This window comes from Sus scrofa, chromosome 1, assembly GCF_054392235.1.
Source record: "Sus scrofa isolate SSC_HxYL_T2T_F1_AM1 chromosome 1, Sscrofa_HxYL_maternal_Yorkshire_Landrace_v2.0, whole genome shotgun sequence".
Lineage (NCBI taxonomy): Eukaryota > Metazoa > Chordata > Mammalia > Artiodactyla > Suidae > Sus > Sus scrofa.
Genome location: NC_139383.1, coordinates 222,186,395 through 222,212,482, shown reverse-complemented (window position 1 = coordinate 222,212,482; position 26,088 = coordinate 222,186,395). Strand labels below are relative to the sequence as shown.

General features: G+C 33.5%; 1 long non-coding RNA gene across 4 annotated transcripts in view; it reads right to left on the bottom strand.

Moving 5' to 3' along the window:
* Window positions 1-26,088, bottom strand: part of LOC102164767 (uncharacterized) — a 614,073-nt gene that overhangs the window by 363,328 nt on the left and 224,657 nt on the right. For 3 of the 4 annotated variants that reach the window (XR_014821810.1, XR_014821808.1, XR_014821812.1), the window contains one exon: window positions 12,365-12,488. This is a non-coding gene — a long non-coding RNA (uncharacterized LOC102164767). Of the gene's footprint in view, window positions 1-8,403; window positions 12,489-26,088 lie in introns of those variants that run through there. The other variant, XR_002336025.2, reaches the window with a different exon arrangement.

The window sequence follows — 26,088 nt, the reverse complement described above, 5'->3', positions numbered from 1 at the left end:
AAGAATGAAAATAAATGAGGACAGCTTAAGAGACGTCTGGGACAATATCAGGTGGGCTAATATTTGGTTTATAGGGATCTCAGAAGGAGAAGAGAAAGAGAAAGGGCCTGAGAAAATATTTGAAGAGATGTTATCTGAAAAATTCCCTAACATGAGTAAAAAAAACAGTTGCCCAAGCCCAGGAAACACAGAGAGTCCCAATCAGGAATAATCTCCAGAAGACCACACCAAGACACACTGCAATCAAACCAAAAATAAATAAATAAAGATAAAGAGAGAATATTAAAAGCAAAAAAGAAAAGCAGCAAATAAATTGCAAGGGAACTCGCAAAAAGCTATGAGCTGATTTTTCAGCAGAAACTTTGTAGGGCAGAAGGGAATGGCATGATAAACATAAAATGATGAAGTGGAAAAACCTATAACCAAGAATACTCTATCTAGCAATGCTTTTGTTCAGATTTGTTGAAGAAATCAAAGGCTAAAAATAGGAATTCCCATCATGACACAGCAGAAACAAATCCAACTAGGAACCATGAGGTTTCAGGTTTGATCCCTGGATTCACTCAGTGGGTTAAGGATCTGGCATTGCCATGAACTGTGGTGTAGGTCACAGACATGGCTCAGATCTGGTGTAGCTATGGCTCTGGTGTAGGGCAGTGGCTATAGCTCCAATTAGACCCCTAACCTGGGAACCTCCATAATCTGTGGGTACAGACCTAATAGGACAAAAGACCAAAAAAAAAAAAAAAAAAGCCAAAAATATTGAGCACCATCAAACCAGCTTTACAATAAATGCTAAAGGACCTTCTCCGGATGCAAAATAAAAAGCCACAACTAGAAAAAAGAAAATTACAAAATAGAACTGCTCACTGGTAAAGGCAAATATTTAATAAAGGTAGGGAATAATCCACATACAAACCTAGTATGGAGGCTAAAAGTCAAAAGTAGTAAAATCATTTGTATCCACAATAAGCAGTAAAGTGATACAAAAAACAATTAGATGTAAAATATAATCTCAAAAACAATTATCATGAAGGAAAGAGAGTACAAATGAAGGGCATCTAAAATGTATTTGAAATTAAGAGATCAGCAACTTAAAATATGTGCATATATAGAGACTGCCATATATAAATCTTATGGTAGCTACAAAACAAAAATCTGTAATGGATATAACCAAAAAAAATTCTAAATATAACACCAAAAATTGTTATCAAATCACAAGAAAAGGAAATAAAAGAAGAAAGGGAGGTGGGGTAAGACCTACAAAAACAAATTCAAAACAATAAACAAAACAGCAACAGGAATATACATATAGATAATTGTGATAAATGTTCCAACCAAAAGACACAGACTGGCTGAAGGGATACAAAAATAGGACTTGCATATATACTATCTACGAGAGACACTTCAGATCTAGAAACACTTACTACTGAAAGTGAGGAGGATGGAAAAAGACATTCCTTGCATATGGAAATAAAGGAAAGTTACATCAGACAAAATAGACTTTAAAACAGAGACTATTACAAGAGACAAAGAAGGACACTATATAATGATCAAAGGATGAATACAAAAACAATTACAAATATATATCCACCTGACAAATGAGCACCAAACTATGTAAAGCAAATGTGAACATACATAAAAGGAGAATCTGAGAGTAGTAATAATAGTGAGGGACTTAAACACCTCATTTCCAACAATGGACAGATCATCAGACAGAAAATCAATTAAAACACAAAGGCCTTATATGAAAATTGAATTAATTGATATTTTTAGAGTATTCCATCCAAAAGCAGCAGAATATACATTCTTTTTGAGTGCATATGGAACATTCTCTAGGATAGACCACATGCAGGGTCACAAAGCAAACATTGGAAAATTTAAAAAAACTGAAATCATATCAAGAATAATTTTCTGATCACAATGCCATAAGGCTAGAAATCAGCCACAAGGAGGAAAAAAAAAAAAACTGCAAAAACACAAACATGTGGAGGCTACAAAGTATATTACTAAACATCCAATAGATCACTGCAGAAATAAAAAAAAATACATAGAGACGAACAGAAACAAAAATCTATTTGATCAAAACCTATTTGATGCTGCAAAAGCAGTTATAAAAGAAACATTTTTAGTAGTACAAACTTACCTCAGGAAACAAGAAACATGTCAAATAAACAACTGAACCCATGATTAAAACAACTAGAGAAAGAACAACAAAAGCAATGTCAGTAGAAGGAAAAAAATCATAAAGGTCAAAGCAGAACTAAATGAAATAAAGACTTAAAATACAGAAAAAAATCAATGAAACTAAAAACATTTAAAAAAAATAAACAAATTTGATAAAATGTTAGCAGACTCATCATGAAATAAAGGTAGAGATCCCAAAACAATAAAATCAGAAATGAAAAGCGAGAGGATACAACTGATTAGCATAGAAATACAAAGGATCATGAGATTACTTTGATCAATTACACACCAATAAAACAGGCAACCTAGAAGAAATGGACAAATTTCTTTAGAAAGGTACAATCTCCCCAGGTTCAACTACAAAGAAAAAGAAAATATAAACAGACCAATTACAAGTAATGAAACTGAATCAGTAGTTTAAAACTCCCAAGAAGCAAAAGTTCAGGACCAGACAGCTTCAAAGGTAAATTATACCACACATTTAGAGAAGAGTTAACACCTAACATTCTGAAAGTATTTCTCCCACACTCCCAAAAAAAGTTGCAGGGGAAGAATACTTCCTATCTCATTTAATAAGGTCTCCATCACTCTGATAACAAAACCAGACAAAGATATGACAAAAGAAGAAAACTGCAAGCCACTATTACTGATAAACACAGATGCAAAATTCCCAAACAAAATACTAGCAAAGTGAATCCAAGAATACATTATAAGGATCACACACCATGCTCAATTAGGATTTCTCTCAGAGATGTAAGGATTCCTCAATATCTGCAAATCGGTCAGTGTGATACACCACATTAACAAACCGTAAAATAAAAAAAAAATATATGGTCATCTCAATAGATGCACTAAAAGCTGCTGATAAAACTCAACATCAATTTATGATAAAAATTCTTCAGAAAGTGGACATAGAAAAAAATATACCTCAATAAAAGAAAGGCCATATATAACAAATCCACAGCTAACATCATACACATTGGTGAAAAGTTGAACGCATTTCTCTAAGATCAGGAACAAGATAAAGATGCTCACTTTTGCAATTTTAGTCAACATTGTTTTGGAAGTCCTAGCCATGGCAATAAGAGAAGAAAATAAATAAAGGGATCCATATTGGGGAAAATAATTAAAACTGTCACTGCTTGCCAATGGCATAATGCAATACACAGTATATCCTAAAGATACTATCAGAAAACTGATAGAGAACATCAATAAATTCTGTAAAGTTGCTGGAAACAAAATTAACAAACATATGGAAATCCGTGGCATTTCCACACACTAACAATGAAAAAAACAGAAAGAGAAATTAGAGAAACAGTCTCATTTGCCATTTCATCGATAATAAAAAACTTAGGAATAAAATTACCTAAGGAGGCAAAAACCTGTACTCAAAAAATTATAAGATGCTGATGAAACTGAATATGACACAGATATAAAGATTTACCATTTGTTTGATAGGAAGATTCAATATTGTTAAGCTGACCATACTATCTATACAAGGCCATCTAGAGATTCAAAGTAATCACTATCAAATTACCAACAGCATTTTTCACAGAAGCAACAGGACAAAAATTTTAAAATCTGTATGGAAATACAAAAGACTGTGAATAGCCAAAATTATCTTAAGAAGAATGCAGCTGGAAGAATCAGGGTTTTTGACTTCATATTATATGACAAAGCTCCAGTCTTCAAAACAGTATGGTACTGGTAGAAAAACAGACAAATAGATAGAACAGGACAGAAAGCTCAGAAATCAACCTTTGCACTATGATCAATTAATCTATGATAAAGGAGGCAAGAATGTATAATGGAGAAAACAGTTTCTTCAATAAATGGTACTGGGAAAACTGGACAGCTACAAGTAAAAGAATGAAATTACAATATTCTCTAATACCATATATAAATATATATATAAATAATCTCAAAATGGTTTAAAGATCTAAATGTTAGACTGGATACTATAAAATTCCTGAAGAAAATACAGGAAAAACACTCTTAGAAATAAATCACAACACTAATTTTTTGGGCCTGTGTCCTAGATTAATGGAAATAAAAACAAAAATAAACAAATGGGATCTAATTATACATAAAAGCTTTTGTGTACCAAAAGAAACCATAAAAAAGTGAAAGAGCAACCTGTAGAATGGGAGAAAATATTTGAAAATGATGCCTCTGAGAAGAGATTTCCAAAATATGCAAACAGCACATATAGACACAGCCTAATATCAAAACAAACAAACAAACAAAACAATAATCTGTGAGTTCCTTTGCGGTGCAATGGGTTAAATATCTGGTGTTTTCACTGAAGTAATTCTGGTCACTGCTGCATCATAGGTTCAACCCCTGAACCTGGGAACTTCCATGTGCTGTGGGAATGGCCAAAAACAATCTAATAAAAAATGGCCAATCCAAACATTTATATGGAACAATAAAAGACCCAGAATTGCCAAAGCAATCCTGAGAAACAAAAACCAAGCAGGAGGCATAACTCTCCCAGACTTCAAGAAATACTACAAAGCCACAGTCATCAAAACAATGTGGTACTGGTATCAAAACAGACAGACACACCAATGGAACAGAATAGAGAACCCAGAAATAAACCCTGACACCTATGGTTAATTAATCTTTGACAAGGGAGGCAAGAACATAAAATGGAAAAAAGAAAGTCTATTCAGCAAGCATTGCTGGGAAACCTGGACAGCTGCATGCAAAGCAATGAAACTAGAACACACCCTCACACCATGCACAAACATAAACTCAAAATGGATGGAAGACTTAAATATACAACAGGACACCATCAAACTCCTAGAAGAAAACACAGGCAAAACACTCTCTGACATCAACATCATGAATATTTTCTCAGGTCAGTCTCCCAAAGCAATAGAAATTAGAGCAAAAATAAACCCGTGGGACCTCATCAAACTGAAAAGCTTTTGCACAGCAAAGGAAACCAAAAAGAAAACAAAAAGACAACTTTCAGAATGGGAGAAAATAGTTTCGAATGATGCAACCGACAAGGGCTTAATCTCTAGAATATATAAGCAATTTATACAACCCAACAGCAAAAAAGACAATCAACCAATGGAAAAACAGGCAAAAGACCTGAATAGACTGTTCTCCAAGGAAGATACACAGATGGCCAGCAAACACATGAAAAAATGCTCAACATCGCTGATTATAAGAGAAATGCAAATCAAAACTACCATGAGATACCACCTCACACCCCTCAGAATGGCCATCATTCATAAGTCCACAAATAGCAAGTGCTGGAGGGGGTGTGGAGAAAAGGGAACCCTCCTGCACTGTTGGTGGGAATGTAAACTGGTGCAGCCACTATGGGTATCAGTATAGATATACCTTGGAAATCTATACATAGAACTTCCATATGACCCCGCAACCCCACTCTTGGGCACCTATCCGGACAAAACTCTACTTAAAAGAGACACATGCACCCGCATGTTCATTGCAGCACTATTCACAATAGCCAGGACATGGAAACAACCCAAATGTCCATCAACAGAGGATTGGTCTAGGAAGAGGTGGTATATATACACAATGGAATACTACTTACTCAGCCATAAAAAAGAATGACATAATGCCATTTGTAGCAACATGGATGGAACTAGAGAATCTCGTCCTGAGTGAAATGAGCTAGAAAGACAAAGACAAATACCATATGATATCACTTATAACTGGAATCTAATATCCAGCACAAATGAACATCTGCACAGAAAAGAAAATCATGGACTTGGAAAATAGTCTTGTGGCTGCCTGATGGGAGGGGGAGGGAGTGGGAGGGATCGGGAGTTTGGGCTTATCAGATACAACTTAGAATAGATTTACAAGGAGATCCTGCTGAGTAGCATTCAAAACTTTGTCTAGATACTCATGTTGCAATAGAACAAATGGTGGGGAAAAGAAAATGTAATTGTAATGTATACATGTAAGGATAACCTGACCCCCTTGCTGTACAGTGGGAAAAAAAAAAAATGGCCAGAAGATCTAAATAGATATTTCTCCAAAGAAGACATACAGATGGTCATTAGGCACATGAAAAATGCTCAATATTGCTAATTATGAGATAATTGAGAATCAAACCTCAACGAAATATCACCTCACACTAATCAAAATGACTATCATAAAAAGTCTGCACATAATAAATTTTGGAAAGGGTCTGGAGGAAAAGGAACCCTCCTACATTGTTGGTGGAAATGTAAATTGGTACAGGTGTAATGGAGAACAATATGGAGATTCTTTAAAAATCTAAAAATAAAGTTACTATATGATCCTGCAATCCCACTCCTGGGCATAATATCTGGAGATATATTTAATTCAAAAAGATAAATGCAACCCAGTGTTCAGAGCAGCACTATTTATAATGGCCAAGACATGGAAAATACCTAAATGCCCATTGAAAGATGAAAGGATAGAGTAGATAAAGCAGGTGTGGTGTATCTATATATAAGAATGAAATACAGACACACATATATATATATATAAAATACTAGTCATAAAAGGAAAGAAATAATGCCGTTTGCAGCACTACAGAGAGATCTAGAATTTATCATTCTAAATGAAATAAGATAAAGACAAATATCATATGATATCACCTATATGTGGAATCTACAAAAATCATATACATAAACCTATTTACAGAACAGAAATAGACTCACAGACATGTAAACAAACTTATGGTTACCAAAGGGAATTGCAGTTGGGGGAGACAATTTAGGAGTTTGAGATTAAAATATACACACTACTATACATAAAAGGAATGCACAACAAGATCCTACTTTGTAGTACAGAGAAGTATATTCAATATCTTATAATAAATTATATATAATGTAAGAGAATATAAAAAATATATATAACTGAATCACTTTGCTATACATCTGAAGCTAACATTGTAAATTAACTATTCCTCAAGAAAAATGGTTAAAAGTATTTCATTTGCTAAACTGATTTCAGTATCCAAATTCTACTTATTAAATCACAATGGTGTTAGTGATTTATTTACTTGGTCCTCACCTTTCCTATCTTTCTCAGTAAAAATGGCATCTGCCTTTCATTGAATTATTCGTAAGTGCTAGGTAGTATATAAACCCTTAGATACATGATCGTATTTGATCCTATGACACTTGTATACAAAGAAGTCACCAGTGTTAAAACATGATTAAAGACAATTTAGGTGATACACAGAAACTTCACTACACTTCATGAAGTGAACAGTCACCTTTTGGAGATGTGCAAAACAGGGTGGAAGGCAAGAAGCTTTTATAGGAGAAAGAATAAACAAAGAGAGACAAACAAAACATCTGATTGCCTGGGGTCATATAGTTGTTTGGGGTGAGAAGGTCCAGGGCTGGCTTGATATGTGTGGACTGTCTGACTGAGTCTACTGTTTCCAATCAAGTGAAGCATTTATAGGGACACAAAAGTTATCTAGGTTTCAGTTTGCTGAAATACCCCAGGTAGGAACACAAACCCATCTCAAAAATTTATTTCAACAGTTCCTCCCTTTTCATCATTGTTTTGTCCATTTCAGAGGTATAATCCAAAATGCTGGTCTTATTTTGACTCAGTTTCCTTTGCCTCTTTGGCCTCAGTGTAGCATTCAGAGGAGTTGATATTGGGCTCCTATTCTTGTAGCTTCTTTGCTTTTTTGTCATTCCAGTCAGAGAGATCATGTCAGCTCATCAGTGAATGCTCATATGCATATAACTTTTAAGAGAATGCAATATATTAGGGAGGCAATAATAATTATTAAGACCATTACAATGTCCATGGTTTGTTAAGCACTCTTGAACTAGGGTCTGTATGACGCCAAACAAGTAGAATCAAAAAGTCAAGAAAAGATCCCAAGGAGGGGGAATACTTTGTTTAGTCAATAGGTCTGTTTATGTATTTTATATGTGTCTCCTCTTTTCCATAAGAATTTATCCAGTGATCTTGTTCCAGAGAAACCTATGCCTTACAAATCAGAGAGAAGTTTGTAACAGGCAGAAAAAACTACAGGACCACTAGCATCACAGCAAATTCAAGTCTGTTGGAAGTTGGATTACCCTCCTTTACAAAGGCCTAAGATAAGTAAACCACAACCTTATCTTTTCAGGCCAGAGAAAGGAAAAGGTGGGCAAAAGAATCAGAGACCTTCATGGTGTAAGAATTAGGAAAAGGATGATCAAAGAGGGAATGGGAAAAGAAAAGAAGTATTCCTTTTTTTTTTTTTTTCCTTTTTACGTCCACACCTGTGGCAGATGGAAGTTTCTAGGTCAAGGGCTGAATTGGAGCTGCAACAGCAGTCTATGCACAGATGCAGCAACACCAGATCTGAGCTGCATCTGTGACCGACTCTGCAGCTTGCAGCAATGCTAGATCCTTAACCCATGGAGCAAGGCCAAGGATTGAACTGAATCCTCACAGAGACAAAGTCTGGCAGTTGCTCTGTGGAGCCACAGCGTGAATTCCAACAGAAGCATTCTCGATTCTCTTGATCTGACACCTTGAGAGGGGCAGTCTACTCAATGTTAAATACTTTTTTTCCCTAGTCAAATCGATTTTAAGGTCTCCATAAATTCCACAGGACCAGATGTCAAATCTGCACAAAGTCTGAGACCTTATAATTTGGCAGCAATGTCAGTGGTCAAGAGTACTTGGTAGGGTCCTTTCCATGAAGCTCACTTTTACAAAGAATCAGAATAAAAAATAACTGTAAATAACTAAACACTTTAAAATCTCCATGGTTAAGCATCTGATGAGAGTTCATTATGATGGAACTGACAAGGAAATTTGGTTATTTTTGTGATATACAACATTTTAAGGTAATAACTAGAATTATGACTGATAATATTATACCAAAATTTATCAGATTTGTAGGAATTTCATACAATTCCTAGAACACTCATATTAATAACATGCCTCCATACAAACATAATCTAAGAAGATAGATATAACATTAATTTAGTTGATATCACTTCCCATGTAATTTAACATATCAAAAAAAACTTAATTAGTTCAGCATTTTACCAAGTGAAAGACAAATCCTTTGAAATTTCCAAAGGTCCTTTGGGAAAATCTCAAAGTTAGAAGTCAAAAGACTTCATCTAGAATTTGGTTTGGGGGAAGTTTGTCAAAAACTATCCATTTAAACCAAAGTTATAGTATAGACTTTCTTCAAAGTCTTCAAAGCCTTCGCAGATTCAGAACATCAGAGTTGTAAAAACCTCAGCACTTTTAATATTGATAAAACTAGGTTTTCTCAAGTAATCAAAGACCTGATAAAGCAACATGAAGCACAGTACATTATTTTGGCGACTCACAAAATCTTTGATTTCTAGGTAGTTTACTTAAAAGATAAAGAAAAAACTTTATTTACAATTTATTTTCCAGAGAAGACCACTAATCTAATAAAAACTTTATTCTTCTAACAGAGAAACCTCATTCTAATTTTGTACCCATAACTCTAGATACTAAAATTCATTTTTAAGCTTAAATAATTCCAATCTAATCTTAGCCATCTTGAACATACATAAAATTTCTTTCCCAAAATTATTTTTCCACAAAGCTTCTACAATTTTTTATATCCATTCAGATTTTGTCCTATGTCTTCCTCCTCTTTCTCATTTTGAATTATATATTTTACTTGTAGGACAAAATTATTTTCTGTTTCTCTTAACAAAAACACATCTGTATACCTCATTTCTTTTCTTACCAAAAACACATCCTACTTTCCTTAAGGGGAACACAGAGATGTTTCCCATGTCATTTCTGTCCTTGGGTGACTGTCGGGTGAGAATGCTGAACCCTAACTATTTGATGTAGGTCCCCAGAACTTTGTCCCCTTGAAGAAGGGATTTGGTAAAGAGACTGAGGGTAGTGAGGTAAGTAAGGGTTCATTTAAAGAGAGAACAGAGAGAAGACAGGTGCAGAGAAAATATAGGTACCAGGCAGGCTGCGTGTGGGTTATGAGGTAGAAAAGGAGAGAAAGACTGAGAGAGAGAGAGAGAGAACAATATGTGCTTTGCAGGTTTTTAAATCACTCTTTTGGGGGCAGTTCTTCGATGGGATGGCTCCCTTTCCCCAATCCTCTTGCTTCATCTGGCTTTAGCCTGATTCAGGGCTCTGCCCTCAGGGTTGATTTTAGCATAAGAGTCTCTGGGAAGTTGACAGGATGTATTGCGGACTGGTGCCCCTCTTTTCTCTGAGCCTTGGAACCTTTCTGTGAGTGTTTACTTCCAGAGGTCTCCTTGACCTCAGGAATGCGAAACAGATGATTTCTATCTTTCATGCAAGGAGGATGCAGCTTTTATTTTTAACTGTCCACAAGGAATAGATTATAGTGCTCAGCCTGGAACCCAACTATCTCCTGCTTCAGTTTTAATTATACATATTAGTTGAAATTTTTAACCCTTAATTATCCTTAATTCCTCATGAAAACTAAGAAGTAAGAAATTGGTAGATAGTCTGTTACACTACTGTTATGTGGATTGGCAAATTTATAAATACATTTCATAGTTTCTAGAAGTATATTTTTTTCACAGTGAATTTTTAAATGGCACAAAACATGTTTACTAATAAGCCCAAGTATCTTTACTTCCTTTAAAAAGGAAGCTAAAAGTAGATCAACTTATAATTAATGTTTCAGTATTTTCTCTTATTTGGAAATAATTAAGATATTCAATGAATATCTAACCATTAACTTTTCTCAGAAGTATCAAGTTACAGAAAATAATTTGGGAACTATTTTTAAGTAAACACACCATAAAACATCATTATTACAGAAAAGTCTACTTATAAACATTTATCTTATATTTAATTACTTTACTTGTTTTTAATAATTATGTTAAGATTACTCATGAAAATTTCTTAAGACACCAAACAGCTAACCATCATCTTAAGTTATCAAGTTTTCTTGTTGACAAATTCTGTAATAGAGATAACATGAGGTTATGTGACTTAAAAAACCTAGGTGGAATAAAAGTTTTATGTCTACACTATATTTAATACTAAAAGCTCTAAAAGAATGCTTGTTTTAATTAAACAAAAAAGCCCTTAAATTAGCTTTGATTTACTGAAAATTATCTTAGATCACGTGAATGCGAAAAGCACTTGGGTTAGTTTTTTTAGTATTTCTGAGAGTACACTTGATTGATATAAATGCTTAATTTTCTTTAAGCCCATTAGAAGCGCTCTTTAAAAATTAATTTTGGCAATACCATCCAGAGGTGAAAAATGCCACACGTCTATAACATATATACAAAGACACAAATTATACATATAGATAGACACAGAGATCTTATAGCCTTCACTTAAAAATTTTAGTCACAAGAAAATTACAATAAAGCAAAATTCACTGTTTAAAAAAAGGAGAGCTGGATCTGAATCATGGCTTATTCCAATTTCTGGCATATGGGATACGTTTAGGTTATGTGTTCAGATGTCAAAGGTACATGTTCAGATGGCTTAAACTTTTATTTATTTGTGAAGACTTCTAAGATTTTCATTTCTCCTAGTTAACAAATAGCCTAGCCCTCATTTTTTTTCCTTCTGATAATAAATACCTTCCTGATGTTTGCATTTCAAATAAATGGCTCTCAGCACCTACAGAACAACAGGTAGAACATTTACACCTCAAAGGCACAGAGAAAGAATGCAAGTTTCTCCAAGGATTTTATTTCCTAAAGCCAGATTACTTACAATACCTACAAGCTTTCTGAGATCAACAGAGGAGCCTTTGGGATTAGTAAAAGAGGAACAGGTAGGATTTTTCTGTTCTTGTAAAGACTCAACTGGTAGGGCAGTTCCTTTTAATTCCTCAAAGAATTGGGTAGTAACCTGAATGATAACAAGATACTAATCTACCAAACCAACCACATTATCTTTAATTTGCTTCTTTATATCAAAGTGAAGATTTTCAACTAAGACAGAAATCAAAAGATTCCTAAATTCTGGATTTGGAGCTGTTTGCCTTAGATATTTTCCCCAAGTCCCTCAGTGGTTTATGCTGTGGATTTACCTTGAAGCTTTGAGAGTCCCCTAAGAGTGGCCACCTACTGAAGACTCCTGGAACATTTCCAAAATCCCAGATCCTTTCTAGGGATCATGTATACATGAAGTAAAATATTTTAATTGGAGAGCGCACACAACAGAGCAGAGCTAAAATTGAAGAGTGACTTACCCATAGCCATCAGTAACAAGAAGAACAGGGAATCCAAAGGGTTCAGCAGGCACCTTGCCCATACACCTTGCTCCACAGGCACTCATTAGCAGTCAGCTTCTGATTCCATCCTTGGTGCCAAAAACTGTTAAAAAAAATATATTAAGGAAGACAAGTAAGTTGATGCAAACTTTATTTAACACTTCAAGAAATGGACAGTCCCTTTATGAAGAACTGCAAAATGGGGTAGAAAGCAAGAAACTTTTCATAGACAAATAATAAAGAACAAGGGAAGAGACAAATAGAAAATACCTGATTGGCTGGGGCTGTATAGTCGACCTCTTTTGGGGTGAGAAGGCCTAGAGCTGGTTTGACATTCGGGGACTGGCTGACTGAAATACCGTTTCTAATCAAGTAGAATATTTATAAGGACATGAAAGTTAACCAAGTTTCATCTGCTGATGTGGCACCCCAGCCAGGAGTGGCTCCCTCTTGGGCCTAGAAAGCTACTTCAATATCAAGCATTCAGATAGTGAAAGAACTTTGAAGTCCATAAGATGGAAACTGCTAAAACAGGGCTTCAAGCCCAGGTCTATCCATAGTCACTCCAGACATTCTGCAGTTTCATGAAGTCAACCTTCACAGACATGTTGTTTTTAAGAATCTCTATACAATTTTCATATGAGCAAATGATGTGCCATTTACATATAGCATTTTACATAATTAATTGACAGTTTCCTCTGTTTGAAGCCAGCTGAAGCCAGAAGCTATTTCATTAATACTGGCATATGGACTACTTGTTAAATTAACATTATTTCTATGCATTCATCCAAAACTAGAGATTTAATTATCTTTGCTTCTTTCCTGAGTTTATATGTTCATCTTCTTCAGTAGGTGGTCTACTGGAGTTGAGTGAAATGGAAAATAAGTTGCTAAGGGAAGGAATTATAATTACAATTTACATTACGTAACTTAGAAAAAAAGAGCATCAAAATTAGGAGCATATTATAGGATTCTTATTTTAACAAATAGTATCTAAATTGTTAACTAAATAATTCATCATTTAACTAAATAATAGCACTAAGTGATGAATCATTACTTCAAAGCTGCCACTGGAGTAGAGATTCTTTTGGTAAAACTTTTAGTTTTGTTTTTTTGTTTTGTTTTCCTTTCTGAGGAAAATATGCAGCCCAATAAAACAAAGGGTGAGTATTATAGAAGGGTAAATCAGGGGCCAACAAGAAAAGGACCAAAGGGTGATTCATAGTTCTCTAATATTCTGAAAAGGATAGCAAAAATAAATGGTAAAAATCTCTATAAACTCTTTTATAACCCATTAAATTCTTATATTTTGGACTTTCGAACACTACCATAATACCTATTTATTTTTATAAAGTGAAATATTTGTTTGGCATTCTTTATGATAATGATGAACTAGAGGGATTTTTTGAATCATATGGCAAATCATGCAGAAGAGATGAGTCAATCTCATATATTTTAAATTACTATGCTTTAAGTCCAGCAAATTGGTGTCCAACTTTATAGGATACAGTACATTTACAGGATTTGCTTTAAAGCATCTCCCATTCTTCTTAGCAATGGTCAATGCATATCAGTTTTCTGAATGACAACTTCTTTTTCAGTTGTTTTATCTTTCCAATCTTGTTTTCTGCATTTCTTGATCTTAAATAGATTTAAGTTTAATCATAATGTGCTAAACTACATATTGCCTTATCTCTTTTGAAAATGTTCTTATAAACTATCTGAGATATTTGCTGATGTATAATATCTTCCTGGGCTAAGCTGAAGGGAGAGTATTTTTAGAAAAAGTAAAACAAATGGATCAGACAGAAATCAGATGTAATAAAATAGAAGTAAAAGTTAAATTAATACATATTAATAATATCATTAATTGTATTATTTCATGGCATTATTTTCATGTTACGGTGTTGTTTTTAACACCTTGCTGATACTTAAATCTAGCTAATTGTCTCCTAAAGATTAAGTGGTATGTCTAGACTGTCTGTATTTCTGCTACTGGGAAAGAACAACTGAAGGGTTTCTTAGAAACAATCAAAGATGTCTTTTTACAAGCAATCTCTTAAACAATTAATTGAAATTTCAATCCCTGGTTGCTTGCATTCATGTGAAACATGTGGATACAAAGTGGGGACTCTCTATATAATATTATATTTAAATAGGTTTATAGTTAAAACACAGTAAATATAATAGGATCTCAAATATAATCCATTAAAAAATTAATGAAACATTCTAATGTTTTGTCAACTAATTCTTAAAACTTTGATATGCATTTTATAAGTAGAGTACATCTTGATTCACACACTAAATTTTCATTGGATATATTTGATCTATATTCAGATTTCATAAAATTTACAACTGAAAAGTATCCTTATATACATATATAAGTTGTTACAAATATGGTGTTTTACAATAACTTAAGAGAACACCAAAAAATAATTTCCTTTAATGTTTACATTCACAATGACAAAAGACGTTAGCTTTATTTTTTTGGAAAAAATAATTTAACTTTGGAGCCAAAACATACTACTTTTAAGACTGTATCATTCTAAATCAAGTAACTGAATAACTCTTGGTTTAATTACCATAGAATTCAAAGCATCATTACATACAATGAACAGCAACTCTATATTTACCAGTGCAGGGAGCCGAGGAGATGCAGGGACTCAAAAAAAAAAGGACCTTGCCTGATGGCAAAAAAAACCTGAAGGCAGGTTCCTAACCAAGGAAGGGAGCTCACCTGAACAGTAAATGCTGAAGGTGGGCCTCCGGTCAGGATAAAAGCCTGCCTAAACAGTGCATGCCAAAGGTGGGCTTCTGGTCAGGGTAAAAGTCTGCCTGTACGGTACAAGCGAGGGCAGGCCTCAAGTTACACAGCTCCCATTTTGATGTTGATGGGATAGAATTGGGACTTTCCTGGGAAAACAATTTCCACATTTGCGCCAGAGAACATGGATTGTTTCTTGGGAGACCTAGTCTTTCCTGTTGTTTTATTTGTTATTCAATTTTTTCTTTAGTCTTTCCTGATTATTTACTTATTATTCTTATTTTCCATTCTTATTTTCCTGTGGTGATTTGTGATTTAACAAAATTACAACAATAACATAATAAGAATTTCATCTTGAAGGACTTTTCCCTATTCATATCCAACTTAATTAAAATATAGTGTTTATCTACTAACTAGTTACACAGTAAACTTTAGAGTTAGGATTTTAATGAGGTTTACAGAAGTTAGACATATATTATTCTTGATCAAAAGAAACCCAGCTGTGAGTTTTGTCCTTGATTTTAGAAAAGTTTAGTGGTAGCTGGCTAAGTTGATTTGTATTTTCTCATACTGTTTCCCTGCCAACAACACTTTGAAGATAGACACTAGTCTGAAGACAGGATTTTTGTGTCTGTAACTTCTTCAGCTTGTGGGAACTAGTTGGCCATGAGATGGTTTGTGCTGAGTCTCCTCTTTCCCACATGATATGCTACACCTGTTTGTCCTTGAATTGTACTCATTAAAGTTGAAGATTTTAAAATGTGATGTATCGCTACTGTACCATGTGATCAAAAAACAAAGCCTAATAGTTAACCAATGTACTTTTAACACTGTGATGTAATCTGTAGTGAAAAACTCTCTATATAATCAACCACTTATGCCAATAAAGTTTGAGCAGTCCAACGCCCTGAAAGAAGGGACAAAGAGGCTGTCTCCGTGTGCATTGCTGACACTGTCCATCCCCCCAGGAATACCCTGGCTAGACTCCGGCATACCAGTATCAACCAACTTCTTCAACTTTTTCTTACAGATCTGTGTAGCCAATTTGTATCATACTATCGATTATGATTAAACTCTCAACTTGTTGATTCAAATAGGCAAATATGTAAAATTAGTATTACTGATTTACACTATGGAAAATTTCCCTCAACACGTTATTTTACCTGCCTGAGTCATGAATAAACCTTCCTTTTCTTAGAGATTCAAATTTAACTCATTCATGGACAGTGTAATATTTGTGAGGCCATTTTTTGTTTTTGATTAATGAATATTCTTATAACCATTCCTTTTTTTTTAAGAAAATCTAGAATTAGAAAACACTACAGTAAACCTTTGAAAATTTTTTTCCATTATTCAATTGGTGATTATAAGCAAAGAATCATTAAAGATCATTAAAGTAATTATCTTCTAGTTCTTTCAACCGTTCCATAAACTGACAGGGTTTCACAGCATCTACATTCATATAATAAAATATCAATAATGATATCCATAACTTTTTATAGAATCTCTTTAGAAAACTATGTGAAATACTTTCAACCCATATCCTACAAAGAAAAAAAAATAATGGAATTATCAATCTCTTGTTTTAAAATTCCAATACATCTAGATTATTTAACTAACATAACATGAGCAGCAACCATCATGATAGTAACATTTTTCATGTCTAGCTGAATTCTCCATTGACAGATAAAAAAATTAAAAAAAAAATTGTGTTACAGAAATTTCTTTCTTCATTGTTTACCACCTCCCATTCATGGGATTTGCACCCCAAGGAAAAGTCCTCCCCAATTGTGGTATATGATCCTTTCAATGTGGTGTTGAATTTGGATTGCTAACATTTTATAGTAAATTTGTGCATCCATTTTCTTTCAGAATATTGGCCTGTGATTTTCTTTCCCAGCAGCCTCCCTATCTGATGTCGGTGTCAGTGTAATTCTGGCTTCATTAGATGAGTTTGGTAATGTTCCCTCCTTTACAAGATTTTCAGAAAAGTATTAGAAGATTGGTATCAATTCTTTAAATTTTTGTTAAAATTCCCAAGTGAAGTCATAATGTGCCTAAGATTTTTTTGTTAGATAATTTTTTATTAAGTTTCAGTCACATTACTCATTACTGGTATGGTAAGATTTTCTGTCTCTTCACTATTCATCCTTGGTAGGTTATATGTTTGTAGCAATCTGTCTTTCTTCTAGGTTGTCCAACTATAACTGTTCATAGTAGTATCTAATGACACTTTGTATTTCTGTGGTATAAATCATATGTCTGCTCTTTCATTTATAATTTTCTTTGAGTCTTCTCTTTTCCTATTCAAAACAGTACTGTAAGTCTTACATTTTAAAGTAAAAATGTGTAATTTTTTTTGTTTCAGAGGTGATAGTTTTATTATTTTTTCAGTATTTTAAACTTAATAATTTCTTCTTGAAATTTGTTAACACTTTGTATGTCTCAGTAATGGAGTTAATATATGAAGATTTTGGGTGCTCATTATCTACATATTATGTAGCCCATGCTATATAATATATAGAACTTGCCGCATAATAATGATGTATATATTGAACTTTTATATCTCCTTTGATCTACCTTTCTGGGATAATGTGGGGAAAAGAGAGATCAATCCAGCTTACAGCTTGCTAATAACATTATAACATGATAGCAAGGTTAAAAACTGTTCAGTTTTGCTCAAAATTCAATCCTAATCCAGGATTAATATAGAGGGAAGAGGTAAAACTGTAACTACTTGCACATGACATGATATTCTATATAGAGAACTCTAAAGACTCCACCCAAAAGCTATTAGAGCTAATATATAATTTCAAAAAAGTTGCAGCATACATGGTTAATATACAGAAAACAGTGCATTTCTATGTAGTAATAATGAAATGTCAGAAATTGATTTTTTTAAATCCTATTTAAAATTGCACTAAAGAAAATAAAATACCTAGGAATAAATTTTACCAAGCACATGAAAGACTTAAAAACTAAAAACTAAAAAACACTTAAAAAGGAAACTGAAGATGATTCAAAGAAATGGAATGATACTTTGTGCTCTTGTATTGGAATAATCATAAACCATATTATGAAAATGGCCATAATCCACAAAGCAATCTATAAATTTCATGTAATTCCCATCATATCATTATTGTTGATTTTCTGTTTGGGTTTTTGTTTGTTTTGCATTGAGTTGTGTGAACTATTTATATGCTTTCAATACAAATGATTTGTTGTTTCCATCATTTGAAAATATTTTCAAATACCCAGGGTACTTTTCATGGAACTAGTACAAATAATCCTACAATTTACATGGAGCCACAAAAGACTCTGAATTGCCACAGAAATCTTTAGGAAAAAGCATAAAGCTGGAGGTATCACTCTCCCAGACTTCAAAATTCACTAAATAGCTACAATAATCCAAACAACATAGAATTGGCACAAAAATAAACACACAGATCAAAAGGGAAGAAGAGAAAACGTACAATGGAGAAAAGACAGTCTAATCTTTTCAACAGTGGTGCTGGGAAAGCTGGACAACTACATGTCAAAGAATGAAATTAGGACATTAAGTGACACCAATATAAAATAAACGCAATCAATATACTTTAAAATTTTAAATGTAAGACATGACACCATAAAACTTCAGGAGGAGAACATTGGCAAAACAGTCTCTATCAGAAATCATAGTAATTTTTTCTTAGATCACTCTTCTTAAGCAAAAGAAATAAAACCAAAATAAACAAATGGAATCTAAATAAACTTCAAAGTTTTTGCACAGCAAAGGAAACCATAAACAAAATTAAAAGATAATCTATGGAATGGGAGAAAATATTTTCAAGTGATGGGAACAAAGGGTTAATACTGAAAGCACATAAATAGTTTATACAACTCAATGCAAAACAAACAAAAAACCAACCAAACAAACAAAATAACCAAAAAAACCCAATCCAAACAATCCAATCAGAAAATGGTCAGATTTGAATAGACATTTTTCCAAAGAAGACATATAGACATATAGATGGCTAATAGGCACATGAAAATATGTTCAAAATCACTAATTATTAGAGAAATGCAAATCAGAACTACAATGAGGTACCACCTCACATCAGTCAGGATGGCTATCATTAATAAGTTTACAAACAACAAATGCTGGAAAGGATGCAGAGAAAAGGGAACCCTCCTAAACTGTTGGTGGGAATGTAATTAATGCAATCACTATAGAAAACAGTATAGAGTTTCCTTAATAAACTAAAACTATCACATAATCCAGCAACTCCACTTCTGGATATATATCCAAAAAACAAAAAAAACCAAAAACACCCTCTAATTTGAAAATGCCCTCAATGTTCATAGCAGCACTATGTACAATAGTCAAAGACATGGAAGAAACCCAAGTGCCTATCAAGAGACAACTGCATAGATGATATTCTCTCTCTTTCTCCCTCTCTCTTCTCTCCGTGTGTGTGTGTGTGTGTGTGTCTGTGTATCCATACATGTACACATATATAAATATATATAATTGATATTTATAAATATCAATTGATACATATATATAAATATATATAATTGAGTATTACTCAGCCATAAAAAATTAAATAATGCCATCTGAAGCAACATGGATGAAACTAGAGATTATCATACTAATAAGTCAGATAAGGAAAGACAAATACTATATGATATGACTCATGCAGAATCTAAATAAATGTATATACATATAAAAACAGACTCAGACATAGAAAACAAATTTATAAGGTTATCAAAGGGAAAACAGAGAGGGAGGGGAAAATTATGAATGGGTTTAATAAATAATCATTACTTACATAAAATTGATAAGCAACAAGGATTTGCTATATAGCACAAGGAATTAAAACCATTATCTTGTAATAACCTGAAACAGAATATAATCTGCCAAGAAAAACCCCTGACCTCACTATGTCATACATTTGAAATGTATGCAATACTGTAAATCAACCATATTTTAATAAAAAGAAATTAAGTAAAATTAAAAGAGGAAATGGGAAAAAAAACCACTCCTAGAAAGCCACCTATGTGTGTGTTCATGTGCATATATGTCTGTGCTTATGTTTATGAATATTTTTAGTTCCCAGTAATGTAAGGAACATTTGGAGAACCTATCCAAAAAATAAAATTTGTCAACACTTCTAGCCATTACTTGACAGGAGCTTGGCCTCATGTTGCCAAAAGCCAAAGCAATCTTCATAGCTTAAATCACATATTACATTCTGTTAAGAACCTTGAGGAAGATAAGTATCTAGAATTTCTGCAAAGATCTGAGTAAAACTTACTGACAGAAATGGAGTTAAAAAGCTGTTTTGTGCAGCAAAGATATCAATAAATTGCTACAATGAGTATACCAACATAAATAAATATTTAGTCTGACATGAACCAGTTTGGATCAAAATGGACCATAAAATTAGTTTAATGGAGTTATTCATTAAATAGTCATTTTATAAGTGCCAATCTAGGCTTGGTACTTCATTCAGCACTAGGAATGTAAAGGCAAAAAGACTCTTCTTCAAAGGAGTTTTTAACAATGAGAAGTGGTTCCCATCTTTTCTTCAGTGAGAAATGATGCTCACATGTATTAACTCATGACTGAGCATAGCCAAACTGACAATAATAAACCATAACTGAGGTAGGGACGTATTATAAACTAAATTGGATCCCCTCAAAATGCCTATGTTGAAGTCCTAACCCTCTTTTTTACTGTAGTTGAAGAAAAGGCATTTAAGGAGGTAATTAAGGTTAAATGAGATCATAAAGTTGGAGCCCTAATACAACAGGGCTGATGTTCTTATAAGAAGAGGAAGAGGCACTGGAGCCCACGTGCTCACTCCTCTTTACTTGTGAACAAGACCATGTAAAAAGACCCTCTGAGGACACAGTGAGAAGGTAGCCACCTGGAAGCTAAGGAGGGAACCCTCATCCTGACACCAACCTGAATGAACTACCCTGATGGTGCCTTAATATTGAACTTCTGATTTTTCAGAAATGTGAGAAAATACATTTCTGTTGTTTAAGCCATCCATACTATGGTGTCTTTCTATGGCAGTCCAGCATACTAATACAGGGTTAAGATTGCTCACTATTGGATACATGATAAGTTATGTGTCATACATAATTTCCTATGTACTAGCTAATACCTCACCTTTCTCTCACAGTCAGAAAAACATGTCTTAAAAAGGTGAAGGCAATATTACTGAAAATATATATTCAATCTGTTATTTTTACTGCAAAATTTGGTTTAAAATGAAATGTATTCATTATTTGTGACAGAAAAAAAAATTTAAAGATACCTCAAACAGGTCAGATCAATGACGTCCCTTAATGGTTAAGAATAAATAACCTGGTAGATAGAGAACTAGACAATACAAGAATACAGAGAGAAATATGGCAACAGCTATGATAAGGCTTTCCAAACATATACAGCTTAAAGAACTGATGCCAAGAAAAGAACCATGGTTTAATTTTGCCTGTATATTATTTTTGTCATATCATTTTAGGAAGAAAGTACCTCTTTGGTATATACAGTATGAATTTTGTTGTTCTTGACTTTTAAAAAATTCTGTTTAAGACCTCTTTAAGTGTAATTAAGGGGTGAATCTGAAATAAATATTCTGAATCAGAAAAAAGAGTAACTGATATTTCCACTTCAAGAAGAATTTTGGTATTATGATTTAAGTATCAAATTTTGGTGATCAGGTAAACAGTGACCAGTAAAAAAAAAAAAAAAAAAAAAATCATACTTAAAGGGATTAATTCTGTTGTAGTTGCTATGTATCATTTCAGGTGTGCTTTGTTATCTCTTTCCCTGTCTTGGTCCTTCCACAGCAAAAAAAGATTGACATACTAACCCTTAACAGGCCCTACTTCTTTCTGCATAGAACAACTATAATTTGAGTATCCATGTGTTTTACACTCATATTTTCTTGGGGCTGCAAAAATAACCTGCTGGATATTTTTATGAGTCATCTGGCAAACTTACTGCATGAAGAAACCAATTATCAGTGTCAGAAGAGCTCATGATATTAGTAGAAGAGAAATTGTAACACTGCACATAGTATTGTCCTTGCACTAGAAACTAAAGGGTAAACATAAAAAAATGTTTTTATGATTACCAAAAAGCTTAGTACATTCAGTATTTCTGTAGAAAGAATTAAATTGCAAGCACTGATGTTTAATAAGATGGGGGGAATTAACACAATAAATAATTAATACAAAAACATACAAAGTATTTTATCATACTTTTAAAAACTGTCCTTTTTAAAATAAAGATTTTTCCTCATGACTCATGACTTTTCCACCTAAAATCGTCTCCATTTCTTGACAGGAAGCTTCAAAGAGAGCAAAGAAGTTCAACTCAAACATTAAAATTACTGGACTCATCATAATTATTTCCCTTTTCCAATGTGAAGATTTCGTTATATTCTAAAAGGTTGCTATATGCCCTTTAATCAACTTAATATTTTATTGAAAAGAACACATGGACTATGTGTATCAAGCACTGTGCATTGTGGGTAAAAAGAAAATCTGATGTAATTATGCTTTCAGTCAGCTTAGTATGTGAGTAAACGAGCTTGTGAAAATAATTCTAATACCATATGCTAAGTTAATGGAATAAAATAAATAAATAAAACATGGGAAAAGTGCTTATCCTAGCTTAGGGTTCAAGTTTTCCTGAAGGGAGTAATGGTTGAATTAAGCCATGATGATTGACTTAAATAAGTAAAAGAAGGTGGAACTCTAGACTCAAAGACAGTCTTACATTCTGAAATAGCTTTAAGCAACACTTTCAGCTGCACTTCAAAGTAAACTGAAAGCTAACATTTAGGACCTGATTTATATTGGTACTGTGTGGTGGACAAAGATGAATAAGCTCTTAACATCATAAGTACAGCATGGTGACTAGAATTAACAACATTGTATGGTATACTTGAAATTGATAAGAGGATAGATCTTAAGGATTTTCATCACAAAGAAGGGAATAAAATGTTACTATTTGAAGTGATGGCTATGATAATTAGCTTGATTGTGGTGATCATTTTGCTATATATATATATATATGATATCAAAACATCAAGCTGTACATCTTAAATACATACACATTTTATTGTTAACTATATCTCAATAAGGTTTAAAAAATACACTCCGTGCTCCAAATATATGAATGTTTTAGTACAACATTTACTATTTCTAAAGACATAAAAGATAAAAGCAAAAAGAATGGGAAAGGAGACCACAGCAAAAAATAAAAAATAAAATAAAATAAAATGTAAGCACTAGAAAGCAGACCTGAAAAAACTGAATCCTGAGACAACTATTTAATAGTAAAAAAGCATGCAATTTGCATTTCAGGGTCCCCAAAGTAATCAGTAATTGGTGACATTAAGTACATCTTGAGTGATTTCATGGGTAAAAATGACAATGTAGTCAGAAGGATTTTTTTACATCGTTTTAACAAGAAATGTATTCCCTAATGATATCTACGCCCACTTTGTAGAGACAGCTGATTCTCTTAGTCAGTTTGGGATGCTAGAAAAAATACTATAATGCATGGCTTATAAACAATACAATTTTATTTCTCACAGTTCTAGAGATGAGAAGTCCAAGATTAAGGCACAGGAAAAGTCAGTGTTTGATGAGAGCCTAGTTCCAGGTTCATACATGGCCATTTCTTTGCTGTGTTCTCACATGGTAAAAGGGGAAGGGAGCTCTTTGGGATCTCTTGTATAAGGCCATTAGCCCCATTAATGAGAACTCCCACTGCATAACATTATCACCTAACAAAGGATCCACTCCTTAATACTATTACATTGGGGATTGGGTATCAACATACAAACTTGGGGGAGGGGGTACAAACCAATGGTATATAGTACTCTCTCTCTTTGTTCCTGGTATAATAGACTAGGAAAACTATAAAATGGAGACTATTTTAATGAAGGAAATAAGGTCCAATAGAAAGTGAAGAATTAAATAAAACCTTACATATTAAACACTGAGTAATATTTCCCCCCAATTCACAATTCTCTTAGAGCCAGGTAGGAGGTTGAAGACGAATCTGGCTAGCTTGAGAGAAAAAACCATTATATACCAATATTCAAATTCTTCTAACAAAAAACATCTACAGCTTATTAGATATATGCAGAAAGCTTCCAATATGCACCAAACCACCAATTCGTTTTTCACATGCATTTATAAATATGAACAGACAGCCAACAATCACCTGAGGAAACTTCCAGTAGAGGAGAAACAGACAGTAGGAAAATGTAATTTGAAGGAACCACAGACCTTGTCAGGAGACAACAGAGAGAAAAAAAGGAAGAGACAATATGCAAAGATAGATTAGCAGCTTCATAAACAGTTAAACATGCCTTTATCACAGGACTTAGCCTAATGAGTATACACATAAAAGAAATGGAAGCATATGGTCTTATATATACTAGAACATAAGCATTCAAATAAACAAATTGTGATATATCCATAAAATGGAATAATGTGCAGCAATAAAGAGGAAAGAACTACTAGTGTATGCAACAACATGAATAAATCTCAAAATAAGTATGCTTAAGAAAAGACAAAAAGAGTATGGAATGCGTAATACCACTTGTATGATACTCTTGCATGGACAAATTAACATATAGCTAAAGGAAATAAATTAGCAGGAAAATGCCTGGGGATCAGGGTAGCAACAGCAGAAAAGGATATGATGTAGAGATTTTAATAGAAGCAGAATGACACTTTATCTTATGATACTTTAGGAGTTCCTGCTTTGGTCAGTGGTAACAAACCTGACTAGTATCCATGAGGATGCATTCGATCCCTGGCCCTGCTTACCAAATCAAGGCTCTGGCGTTGCCATGAGTTGTAGTGTAGGTCACAGATGCAGTGCGGATCCTGTGTTGCTATGGCATAGGCTGGAAGGTACAGCTCCAATCTGACCCCTAGACTGGAAACTTCCATGTGCTATGGGTGTGGCCCTAAAAAGAAAAAAAAAGTTGGTAGCATAAAGGCTCTGACAAAATTTAGCAAATTATATACCTTAAAAATATGTACACTATATAATTTAGGCTAATCATACTTCAATCAATCTTTTAACAAGAAATATATGAGTTTTGATGTTACAATCTTCTAAACACAAAGATTTTTAGAAAAAAAAAAAACAAATAAAAGGAAGAGGTATGCTTTGGCAAGAGGATTTGTGTTATCGACTGATCTGTGGTTCTTTAAAATCATCTGTGAAGGTCTTAAACTTCAGTGTGATTGTAGTTACAGTTAACTGAGATTATAAGGGTAGGGCCCTAATCCAAAAGGACTGGTATTCTTATAACAAGGGGAAGAGACCCCAGAGATGTGTATGTACAGAGAAAAGGCCATATTAAGAACCAAGGAGAAGATGGTCATCTGCAGGCTAAGAAGAGAGGCCTTCAAAAAAACCATACCTACTGACACCATGGTTTTGGACTTCCAGCCTCTAGAATTGTGAAAAAATATATTTTTTGTTTTTTTAAAATGATCCATTGTGTGGCATTTTGTTTTGACAACCCTAGCAGTTGGTGAAAGTTGTGGGATGGGAAAATAAAATCAGTACCCTCCAAGACAAAAGAGAAACAAAATCTGAAGAAATACAAGATATATACATATTCAGTGAAGTATCTAAATTCTGCTATTTAGAAAAAAGGGGTCACCACTGAACTAGAAATATTGTGATCCATCCCAATATACATATAGTCTGGAAAAGGCAAACCTACACTGCATTATTCACTTAAAAAAAAATTAGAAAAAAAAGCTCATGTTTTATCAACCTCCTCTCTACAATATAACAATTAAGCAAAGAAAACTGTAATATACTCTAAACTGAATATATTCAAATAAGCATTCTGAACTATTTAAAAACATCCTAAATCATTCAATATATATGAAATTTTTG